The sequence below is a fragment of the Ursus americanus genome, chromosome 7, assembly GCF_024610735.1.
Source record: "Ursus americanus isolate L20-20 chromosome 7, mUrsAme1.1.p, whole genome shotgun sequence".
In the NCBI taxonomy this organism is placed as follows: Eukaryota; Metazoa; Chordata; class Mammalia; order Carnivora; family Ursidae; genus Ursus; species Ursus americanus.
In genome coordinates this window covers 33,490,909-33,503,557 of record NC_142133.1, presented here as the reverse complement: position 1 = coordinate 33,503,557, position 12,649 = coordinate 33,490,909, and the positions used below count along the sequence as shown (strand labels likewise).

The window sequence follows — 12,649 nt, the reverse complement described above, 5'->3', positions numbered from 1 at the left end:
ATTAGGACCACACTTCAGGTATAACTAAAATAACGGTCATTTGAAAAAATGAACTGTGTCCTGGTCTAATAGTCTATTTCCAATACTCCCTAGGAAACTTATAAATTTTCAAAACTTTAATTATACTTAAAGGGACACTTTTATTTCTAGAGAGACACGACAAATGATGAGTAAATAGGAAATTCTGAGTTTGTTTCATTGTTATTGTACCCTTCTTTTACAGACCAGGGAAGGACAAAACATGGATATGAAATACGTTTTGGATGTTGCCAATACTTTGCTACAGGAGCGAAGCCACCACCCTCGGATTGCCTGCTAACTTTGGGTAAGATTTTCATGTTGTCGTCGTCGTCTTCTTCTTCTTCTTTTACATTTTAGCTTTATTGAAGTATAATTGACAAATATAATTGTAAGATACTTAAAGTGTATATCATGAGGATTTGATATACATGTGTGTTGTAAAGGACTTCCCCCATCTACTTAATTAATACATCCATCCCTTCATTTATTCCTTCCTTCGTTTGTTTGTTCGTTTATTTAGTTTGTGAGAACATTTAAGTTCTACTTTCTTTGCAAATTTTAATTATACAATACAGTGTCAACAACTATAGTCCTGATGTTTTACATTAGATTGTCAGACCTTATTCATCTCGTAGCTGAAAGTTTGTACCTTTTTACCCACATCTCCCTATTCTCCCCTTCCCGCAGCCTGGGGCAAACACTTTTCATTCTCCGTTTCTGTGAGTTTGAATTTATTTTTTTGTAGATTCCACATAGAGGGAAGATATTCTAAATAGGGATACCTCACAGAATGTTTTACTTTCCACTTTCTCTTGGAAGAAAAATTTCTTATACATTGTTTAAAGAAGTGTATAGGTAGGGAATCTACCTATAGATAGGGGAACTATCATAAGAAAATAATTCAAAATGTAAAATAAGAGCTGTATGTATAAAATTGTCTTTCTAATGTTATTTATAAAAACAAACGTCAGAAGATGTTTTAATATCTAACAATAGAAGCATGCTTAGAAAAACAATAACATTAATTCTATAAAATATTATGCGGCCAATAAAAATTAGGGGTGCATAGCAGTAGGGGAAATGTGTAATAAAATATTAAGTGAAAAACATTTGGTATATAAGATTAAGGTATAAAATGATTAAAGTAATTTTAAGACGTGCAAATAATGAAACCCTGAAAAAGGATGGACAAAAATGTGAATCATCATGTTAAGGAGTAAAACTGATTTTTTTGGCCTCTTTTCAGACTTTTATTATGCTGTTTTACTAAGATAATTTAAAATGCATTTTAAAATTTCAAAGAAATCATTTGGAGGAAATCAGTAGTTAATTTATATTTTCTTCTTTAGATGTCATAAATAATCACCACAGATTTTTGAGGAGAAAAATTAGACAACTTCCACTTCCAAAAATGCTAACTTTGAAACTAGTATCCCAATGTGTGGTTTTCAGCAGTCAAACCTAATTTGCTTTTTACTGAATCATAGTGCACATATATTTTATTAGATAAAAATTCCCTTTTTTTATTTTATTTTTTTTATTTCCCTGCTTATTGTATTCGACTCCAAACCACAGCATTTTAATCTATCAGTTCTCAAAAACCCTGGGCAGCCATTTCAGAAAAAAATAAAACAAAACAAAAAACACAAATCAAAACAACACAAAACCCTCTCATTAAGCTCTCTGCAAAGTTTGGGATATGCACTTTCATGTGAATCTTGGCCTCTGTACAGCACTGCTGCACAATCATTTTCATCTGAGATTTGAACATATTGGAAGAACTATAGCCTTCCTTTCTTTTATCCTGTCATTTCCCCCCCTGGAAGTGACGGGCATATGGCAGGCACCCTCCCTGGATTCTCAAACAACAGGAGGGACCTGATTTCAATTCCTACATCCTGTCATCAGCGACTCTCGGGATATTTTGTTCTTGCAAGGCTAAAGATGTGATTCGAATTTGCCATACGGACAGAGCTTAATGCGATGCCATTTTTACCACTGGAGCCCTCAATCAGTTAATTAAACATGATATAAATCACCGCATGTATTTGTAAAGTAAGATTAATATGGCAAAGTCAAAGTAAATGAGGAATCCTCCCCATCCTAGGAGTGTGAATCACAGATAGGAAGATTACACTTTTGGAAACTCAATACTTTTGAGCAGGCTTTGTTGGTTTAATCCCTCAGACTGCTTTGTGCAACTTGAAACCTGGAGCTGTCATCTTTAGCCAAAATTTCAGCCATAACTTCCTCAGCTTTCGCCCCATTATTGAAATCAGCATTCACAATACTTAACAAAGATCAAACCTTTCAGCGGACCACGGGGCAGCCTCTTACCACCTGGGACACCAGAAACATGTTTAATAAATATTTCATTTTGTTTTAACATGAAGACTTCCCCAGTTTCCCATTTTTTGTCTTTCCTGGGGAGCTAAGGGCTACCCCCAAGCTGCACATTCCATCACTGTGGTCAGTTAGGTTTATAGCCTTAATAAAAGGATTTTCCCCTTTCACGTGCTAAGGAGCCTTGTTAAACCAGAGCAATTACAGAAACACAAGATAGGTGCTCTGCAAAGATCAAAGCTCACCTAAAGACAGCTCTGTAGGAATTTGGAGCTTTCTTTGAAAAGCACTCAGTTTACATAGTATAGAGGTATTAAACCCCAGGAATTTAAAAAAAAAAAAGAAAAACCTAGTTTCAAATAATGTTAAAAGTCTGACAGTAGTTAATATGGGACCTCCTTCAGCCACTCTGTGTATTATTCCTAATATCTATTCACAGCGTATCTATAATAGCTCCAAAGGAACCATTATGCTCAGAAGACATACACATATGATGGATCCTTAATACCAAATACATTACCTACTCAGTAGGTACATTTTACCTCAATATCCTAGCTCAGGGGGAAGGGTGAGAAAATGGCCTGTAAATTTCTTTAGGAGGAATAAAAATGCAGCGTGCCTGGGCCTTAAGCCTTGTGGCTCACTCAGTGGGATCACTAGAGGCTGTACCAGGTGACAACAGCACCTGCCTTTGGGATGCCACACAACTTACCCAACCGCAGTGGGATGTCAGTGCACCCAGTCTTAGGCATTATGTTTACCTCTCTAGATTGTTGTCATTCTTCCTGAAAATACACACACACACACACACACACACACACACACACACACCCCATGCTTGAAGATTCCATTTCAGAATAACATTGATAAATCGTGAGTGGTTTAAACTCAGCCATGTGGCTGTGGGAGCTTTCAGGTGACAAAGGGTTTGAGGATTCCTTTCTGGATTCAGCTATCTGCAAGCCAAATGATTTCTTTTGTGTGCAGCATCTTAATACAACAGAGCAGTATAAATGGGCTCAGCCTGGGATTTTGAATTCTGTGCTTCATTAGGAAAATAAGTTATTTAAGAAGCAGTATTGCCAGGAACACTTTAATATCAATTTAGAGAACACTGTTTGCATTTTTGATGTCCAGTAGTCTTGGCTTTGAAATATGCAGAGATAAATGAAAAACCCTTGTTTTACATCAGCATATCCATTTTTAAGAAAACATTTTAATGGCGATAAAAATAGGAACAGGTATTTATTGACTGCTTGTTATATGCCAAGCAGGTTACATGAAATATCTTATTTAATCTTTATGACAATCCTGTGAGGTAGGTTCTGTTACTATATTTCCTTTATAGGCAAGGAAACTGTGGCACAGAAGGGCTGAGTCATTTGCCTAAGATCACACAGTTGGTAAGAAGTGAGGTTATGAATCTAATACCGGGTATACATATCTGGAAGTCAAGCTTTCACAGCCTGTGATTATCTGATTTGAATTTTATTTTGTGATGTGACCTAAAGTTTGTATTTTATAGTTTCTTTTTATTTAATAGTAACTTTTAGGAATTGAAATGAAAATTAATGGCATTTTTTTTTTTTTCCAGAGCTTGACTTTCTTGCTTTTAATTTTGGTGCTAAACAGTAATGAAACTTTAAGTTTTGTGTTTCTCATAATTTATTTTGGGAAATGTCATATACCAAAAATAAACTGAGATAGTTTCACCATAGTAAGCAACTTTTTTTTTTTTTTTTTTGCCTTGGAATCACCATTTCCTAATTCATCTGAGAAAATATCATTATTAAAAGGAGAAATATTCAGTTATCTTGTTTGTCTTTCCTTTTTATTTATTTATTTAGCCTTTTCTTTGACTGGCTCAAGATTCTGATATTTTATCAAATGGTGAAGAAGATTGTTGCACATTTTTGGAAGTATTACATTTCAATGTTAGACAGATAGGCCTGACTTAGAATCTTAGAATCACCAATATTTGGGTCTATAATCTTGAGTACCTAGTTAAATTCTATTAGGGTCAGCAGATTATCATTGGTAAATGAGAAAAATAAGGCTAGTCATACACTGTTATTATGAGAACTGTGAAAATAAAATAACATATATTAGAACACCTAGCACAGGTCTGACCTATGATGGTTCAAGAAATGTTACTTTCCTCTCTCCCCTTGATTGTATTATAGATATGGTTGCAAATGTTCCCTATTCTCCCTTAGATAAGCTTTGGAAGTCCTGCTTTCACAGTCTGGCACTTTATTGGAAAAGAATTCTGAGGCCCTGATCAAGCGTGAGTGTTTGTATCATAAGGGAGCCCTTTTACCACCCCTGCCAGGCCTGAAACTGAATACAGGGGAACTTACTCTTCTTGTCAGGGCTTAGCTTGATGGTTGGATATCAAAAGGATCCTTGAAATAGAAGGAAAAGGCATGATTTCAGTTCTTAGATTATGAGCATTGTGGATTTTAAGAATTTTCTAGCTATCTTTTATGGATTGTCAGCTCTCATTTGAACAAATATCTCAACCCACTGCTCGGCAACAACATATGTCATCTTGCCCTTTAAGACCTTGTCACCCACTGCTCCAAGACAGGCCACTTCCTCCTGAGGCTATGGAGACCTGGCCTGTGCGTTTGAATAGCCTCTAGCTTCTTGCTGGTATGTAATAAATATTAATAATTATTCAATCAATCAATCTGCCACCTTTCATAAGCACTAGATTTCTTTCATGGTATAAAAACACAGTTGACATTTTATCAAAATTAGAGCATTTTTGAAGGAGTCATTTTTATCTTTAATCTGAGTGTATGTCTATAAAAACATATATGCATACCAATATCCTCTTAAAAGGGACTGTTAATGTCAAAAATTTTTATTCTGCCTCTTGACATCTCCCTGGTCTTTCCTTTCTTCATTTTCTATAATCTTTCTTTGTCTACATGTAATACTCTCATTGTCTTTGTAAGCATTCAACATGCAGCATGACTGTAAGATCAAGCCTGTTTAAAAACACCATTTTAGGTATGAAAAGTTGGCCATTAGTAATGCATCAAGATAATTCTCCTATTGTTTCCCACCCAAAGGTTCACTTACTCTACTAGAGTCTGCATACATGGAAACACTTGGTATTTAGTCAGAACATTTGCTTTCCTTCTGGGGTTGCCAGGTTTAGCAAATAAAACTACACAGCACCCAGTGAAACTAGAGTTTCAGATAAACCATGAATAAAAGTATGTCACATACAATATTTGGGGCATACTTATACTAAAATATTACTCATGGTTTATCAAAATCCAATTTAATGGGCTTCCTATAATTTATCTGGCAACTCAATTTCTTCCACCTGTTTAGTGAATAAAATAACGAACTCAGTGCTGCTCTGTCAACTCTTATGGGATTCAATAACATGCCATTTGGTGGTGGTGGAAGGGGACTCTGCCTTTGTATAAGGAGGACTCTGAACCAAAGGTTAAGGACTAAGTCAGAGAGATGGTTTTGGTATTCTAGAATGGCTAAAAATATCAAACAGCCATCAAACCACAGTTTGTAACTCAATTTTCTGACTTGTTTTACTAATTTTTCTTAAAGGCAAAAAAGAAAATGACTTAATCAAAATAGTACAGAAAGGCAGATTGCCTCTGGATATATTATTTACTCATTCATTTTTTCATCCATACAACACGTATTTATTGAAGTTCCTCCTATGTGTCAGGAACTTTGTGGCAGTTATAACAATATTTGTATATTTATGTTATACTTTTGTTCTGGTTCAAGGGTATTGTGTGTACCAGATTTTAATGGTGGTAATTTTGAATAGCAATGGCTGTAGATGCCTAAGCCATACTTCTTGATGTCTAATCGAACATCGGTGATCGACATTAAGAGTACTCATGATAACTAAGGATACATATTTTATTGGAAGTCTTTTGGTTTTGCCTTTAAAAAACAGCTGTATACTTAGAAGATTATATTATATAAGTACCTATATTTTTATATCTATAGCTGTATCTTTGAAAAGAACCTGTATTCCCATAGCACTAAGTTAAATTATAATTCATTCTGTATTTTTAGAAACCAGAGGTCAAAATATTGTTCAGGCACAATTGCTTCATCTGTCAGACATGAAAATGACTCCTATCAATTGTCCTTCTTAATTTTTAAGTAATTTTTACCCATTTTGAGGTTATGGGGAATCTTACATGTGTTTGATTGGATTCAGTCAAATAGGCTGTGCAGCTTTTACTATGCCTTGTAATTTTTTTCATTACAATAAAAAGCCTTTTAAATCACTGCTACTTAGACTTACATTGAAAATACTTGTGATACTTTTATATACAGTGAGTTTAATGCCAGGATGTGAAAGCAAATTGATTGTAGGCAATTCCGTGCTTGAGCACCCCAGAGTAAAAAGAATTACACTAGTAACCCTGGGGACCTCCTGCTCTCAGAAAGGCTGTCTGTGCACTCAGACATCCCCTGGCAGGTGAAAAAAAGAAGGGATTGCTTAATTCTGATCTGAAATTGTATAAACACATTTTAATTCAGAGAAATAATTTTTGAAGGGGAAAAAAAGCACCTCAAGAGACACTTATGTTTAATGTTTTTAATTTAGTAAAATGAGCTGCAAGGAAAGTATGTCATCTTTGCAATAAGCATTTGAACATCTTCTAACAGTGACTTAAAATGCAGACAACTTGCCATCTGGAGGGTGTGTCGGGTGTGGAGGAGGCTTGGCTGGATCAGCTATAAAACCCTCATGGACTTTTTACCTCTGACACCCTGGTCAGAGTGAGAAGTACTTGGGGCTTTTAACTGAGTCTCTAATGACACATTCCTCAGTCAGCTTGAGGAACAGCTGATGTGTCTCAGGAATGAACTTAGAGTGTCGTGCAAGCATTAAAGAGAATGAATTAATATTTTTGGGAGGAGTCCCTGGTTGAGATTATGGTCCATGACCAGTCCCTCTTGATTCTTCTTTCCTGGACCTTCAAGGTGAAATGTGCTGGAAACCAGAGAGTTCTTGGCTTTTCAATGAAAGCAAACACAGATGTGTTAGGCTTGATTTTAGCATATATAGCTGCATATACTTGTTCATTTCCCTTCCCAAGCTTTGCTGGGGCAGATATCAAGAGAGGGGATGAAAGTGGGAAATGAAGAGAGAGAGTGTGTTTGTTGACATTGGCCATTAATACTTGGAAGGGCCAAAGGGGAAAATCTGGAGGGCCTGGAATCAATATGGTTCTAAATGAAAGTCAGGCCCCTCCTATACAAGCACATTTCTATCAAGTTATGGCCTTGAAAAACTTCTAGAGAGAACCTCATAACAATGGCTACAGCTACTCATTGGGACCAAGGCCTCTTACCATCAGTTTCCTTGAATAGAGAGCTTCATCCAAGACCTTATCTCTGGGTTGTTATACTTGCCTGAGCACAGCTCCACCGTGTATGTCGTTCATATCAGGTTACGATGACCAACTTCTGTTTAGAGAGGTAGTAGCTGCAGAAGCATGTGAGTGCAGAACACGCTGCCCACATTCTAAACCCAACTCTGTCATTAATTAGCTGTGCAATTTTAGGCACATTATATGACCTTTCTGTGCCTCAGCTTCTTCATCTGTAGGATGAATGCTTATAAAGTCCTTGGTTACTGCCACCATATGCAACTTCCCAAGCAGTCTGTGAAACTTGCATGCTGAGGCTGTGTGTTATTTTGCAGTTATATGTACTTAGAATATAAAAGTATATAAATGTGTATAGGCAATGAGAGCATTTTTCATGTGTGTTTTTTAGACTGATTGCCTCTGACCGACAACAAAGACATAGGATCACTTAATAAAATCCTTGATATAAAGTATCATGTGTAAATGTTGTTCAAAAGTGAGTTCACAGGGATCATCTGGCCCAATGTTCTCCTTCTACAGATAACTACAGCCCAGACAAGTGGGTTGTACAGCCAGGTATTGGCAGCCCCAGGACTGACTTCCAAGGTTCTTGTCATCAAGTATGTGCCCATTCCCTGATACCATGCTAACTTTCAGTGTTTGATACAAAGCAGATTCGATCCAGTCATTATTAGGAGGCCATTCTATTTTCCATCTGAAAAATTTCCTCTCTTGTAAGTTTCCTGAATCACTCTCCAGATTATCCATCTGTGTATCCTGAAAACTATCTGCCAAAATGGTGGGGCTCAATGCCAACACCCAGTCCCTTCCAAAAGATAATGCCAACCATCACACCACTGGTTAGTTAAAACAGGCTTTGCCAACCTTACTAAAAGAGGATTGTCAAAATGTTTTACTTATGGGCTAAACTTTATATTTTTATTACTGACCATTCATAACATCTAGTCTTTGCACCGGTCACTTTACCTCAAAAACACCTTGTGAATTCCAATCACTATAGCTTTGTCCATGTTGTATCTTTTACCTAGAATAGTCTTTCTGCTCCTAACCCATCTTACAAAGTCCTGCTCAGTTTTACTTCTCCCATGGAGCCATTATTAAATATCCCAGCTTATAGCTATTTACCCGATGCCACTTTATTTTGATAAACTGGAGCCAGTAAATATCCATGATATTTCAGTTCGTTTTATGAATATTGCTCAATTTAGACCTCTCCTCTTTTAGGCCAGAACTGCATATACTTCTACATGCAGTCTGGCCATCTGCACTATGGACTAATGCAACTTCTTGTTGTCTGGTCTTCCTGAGAGTGCATTATATAGATTACAGTTCATTTAGAATGCAGCTGCCAGGGTCGTGACTCACACAGAGATTAATCATTACGCCTGGGTTAGCTTCATTACTTTGACTACCCATTACATCTTGCCGAGATTATAAAATGTTGCTTTTAACTTATAAGGCCTACACTAGCATCCACTTACCTCCAAGACATGCATTTATGCTGGTTGGGTGTTTTTTTTGTTTGTTTGGTTTTTTTTTTTTTTTTTTTTGTATTATCAGGTCACTGGAAATTGCTAGCATTTCCCATAAGCTTTGACTTCAGGAATTGCTGAAGCTCTCTGACATCAAATTGAGTAGCATGTCTAGAAAAGAAAATATATCATGTATTTTATTATAAATAATATAAAAATTTACAGGGTACATATAAAGGACTGGGATGAAAATTTTAATAAAATCACCAACCTTTTCCTTGACTTCCTTTTAAAATAATAATGTCATCTCAAAAAAGATTTAAAGATTGTCCTGCAATTAGAGTTGCTAATGAAAATAGTACCATACTGGTGTAAGCCATCTGTATTTTCTCTGGTACTATTGCCTTCCCTTCAACATGTGATTCAGCACAAGCCTGAAAAAAGAAAAGGATTCTAAAGAGAAATAGTGCTTCTGCTCCCAGTACACAGTGAACATAGGTGAAAAAATTAAGGAAGGAGATAGTTACTAACAAAAATTGCTGCATAAACTCAGCTAACAGAAATGGAGAATGACAGAGTTGGACTCAGTTTTCCAAAATATATATCCATGTGGGGTCTTCCCAGAAATAAAAAGGAAAAAAATGTTAATGTGATAAAATACTTGAAGGAAATGTGACCAACAGTCTTCTTCAGTTGTATCCCTGACAATTATACTTTAAGGAAGTTAAAATTAAATCTTAAAATATATGTGACATCTATGTGGACCTGAAGGGGAAATAGAAAATGGAAGGGTTGTGAATGGTTATATTTAAGAACAGAAGTCATATATTACAGTTTCAATTCTTGTATGAAAATTTGAATGCCCTTTTTTCTTAGTGGGAACTTAAATTTGCCTGTCATTCTTGATGTAGGTAATGAGATGAACTTGTTTCTGATTGATCTCAAAAATTTGACAAAGTCTTCATAAAACATGTCTGGCAAGCAAATATAAAATTTCAAATAATAGCAAATATATAGAAAGGATTTATTCTATGCCAGGTACTATTTTAAGCACTGTATATATAGTAACTTATTTAATCCTCACCTACCTCTGTGAGATTGGTATTATTATTATTTTCATTTTACAGATGAGGAATCTGAGGCTCAGAGAGGTCAAGAAACTTGGCCTGTTAGATAGTAAGTGCTGGCACCAGAATTCAAACTCAGCTGATCTGGCTCCTGAATTCATGTTTAAAATGACGATGATATACTACTCCTTGGCGTCAGTGTGGGGGAACATCGTTCAAATTATCCAAAACCTGTATTATAAAAAAAGCAATTTGAAGGCAAGGAGAACCAGAGACAATGAATTTGATGATTTATTGCTTAGGATCTAGGGTTCAAATTTATTCTGTGGAGAAACAAAGTCCATCTCATAGTCTAGAATGAATTTGTGATAGTAGGTGCATGCCAGGTGACTTAATTTGATGGAGAATGGAGGGCTTTCAGAGCAAGGAGCCAGGTACATCATTTAGGAGATAGTCTGAAAACATATACCTCCCATTCCTGGATCTAAACATTTGTGTCAAGGAATAGAATAATTATTTGAACTAGAACACATAAAAGTAGAGAGCATTTGTTTAGGTGGGTAAAGTAAGTCTTGACTATTTATTTATTTAAAATATTTTATTTATTTATTTGACAGAGAGAGAGACAGCCAGCGAGAGAGGGAACATAAGCAGGGGGACTGGGAGAGGAACAAGCAGGATCCCTGTGGAGCAGGGAGCCTGATGCGGGGCTTGGTCCCAGGACGCTGGGGTCATGCCCTGAGCCAAAGGCAGACACTTAACGACTGAGCCACCCAGGCGCCCCAAGTCTTGACTGTTTAAACTACCAGAACTTGCAATAGTCAAATAAAGGCCAGCCACAAAAAACAAACAAATAAACAAACAAAAAAAGCAAAGACATAGAAAGAAAAAAGCACGCAAATTCTTATCCCAGCTCTGAAATTAATGTGTCCCATGGATTCAATAATATCAGATCTTTTTCATAGTTTCTTGGGAACATAAAGAACTGCATGCATCAGTGCCTTAAAATCTACAAAAGAATCATTCAGAATTTGTAATTATTGTTAAGAAAGCCAGTACATTTATTTAGTAGTACAAAGTGTTTTCCTGTGTTGTTCTCTTCTATACCCTTTGATTGTAATTTCCTCTGGCTAAAGATATTTCCCTTTATTCTTTCACCAGGCCTTGAAGACAGCTTTTCACTTAGGGGAACTTCAATATGTATTGACATACTAAATGTAAAAACTGGGGTTTGGTCTAGCTTAACAAACATGCATAGGGTGCTTACTGTGCTATGCTAGGTGTAGGGACATGGAATGACATAGATGGGGGCCCTGCCCTTGAGGGCCTAATTATTGTTGAGTTCCCTATAAAGCATTTATTTATCAGGATCATTGGTTTAGGGCCTGCCAATCATCCCATAGATTTCCTCGCCAGTGTCATATTTCTGCTGGAATCAGTTGGGTGTCTCACCGTTAGCCACTAAATCCTGTGAACTGGTGAGAACTTATCTGCCATCCATTGCTTGCGGACGTGGAAAGTGCCATTTTGAAAAAGAAAACTGATGAACAAAAAAAACACAGCCTTTTAAAAAACACGAAACAAAATAATATATCATAACATCTCAGAATAATTTTATGTCAATTTATAAAAATTGATATTAAAATGAGTTCTTGGTATTAATCTTTCTTTCCAAAGAAGGGGAATGACCTTAGTAAAGCATGCTACAACATTGCTGACATACTGATTGAGTCATTTGTATTGTTCTGCCAAATGGAAAACAGAGCTAAGAGCTCTCATTCTTAACTTTTTGTGTTCCTGGTTTATATCCCAAATGGAACACATTTGGACTAATAAGCAACTTAAGCATTTTTATTTTCTGTTGTGTTCTATAATGTTCCTGTCCCATTTCTTAAAAAAAAAAAAAAATCTAGAAATTTTACTTGAACCTATTTTCCATGACAGGGTTTATGACTCTACTCTCATTACTCTATAGGGGGAAATAATACATGTATAACACGGTTATATACAAGTCCTAATACAAGTCAGTAATGTGCTGGGGCAGAGTTCTTCAAGGTTTAACCCAGAAGTTGACAAAGTACAGTACCAGAGTGAAATCTGGCCTGTCACATGTTTTGTAAATAAAGTTTGTTTGGGCCATAGCTACAGACATTCACTTACATATTGTCTCCTTGACAGATTAGAGTACAGCTACAATGACAGAGTTGAATGGATACAAAAGAGATCATATAGTCCGCAAAGGCTAAAATATTTCCTTCCTGGTCCTTTATATAAAAAAAAAAAAATCTGCCAACCCTTGCTCTAAGCTATTTCCCAAATATATATAATAGACATGTTCTTGTGGGTG

At 36.1% G+C, this 12,649-nt stretch overlaps 1 long non-coding RNA gene across 1 annotated transcript in view; it reads left to right on the top strand.

Annotated features, from left to right (window-relative positions):
- The first annotated feature begins 221 nt into the window (after positions 1-221).
- The window catches only part of LOC148109665 (uncharacterized), a 376,151-nt gene continuing 363,723 nt past the window's right edge, over positions 222-12,649 (top strand). Inside the window, exon 1 of the long non-coding RNA XR_015725082.1 lies at positions 222-325. This is a non-coding gene — a long non-coding RNA (uncharacterized LOC148109665). The remainder of the gene's footprint in view (positions 326-12,649) is intronic.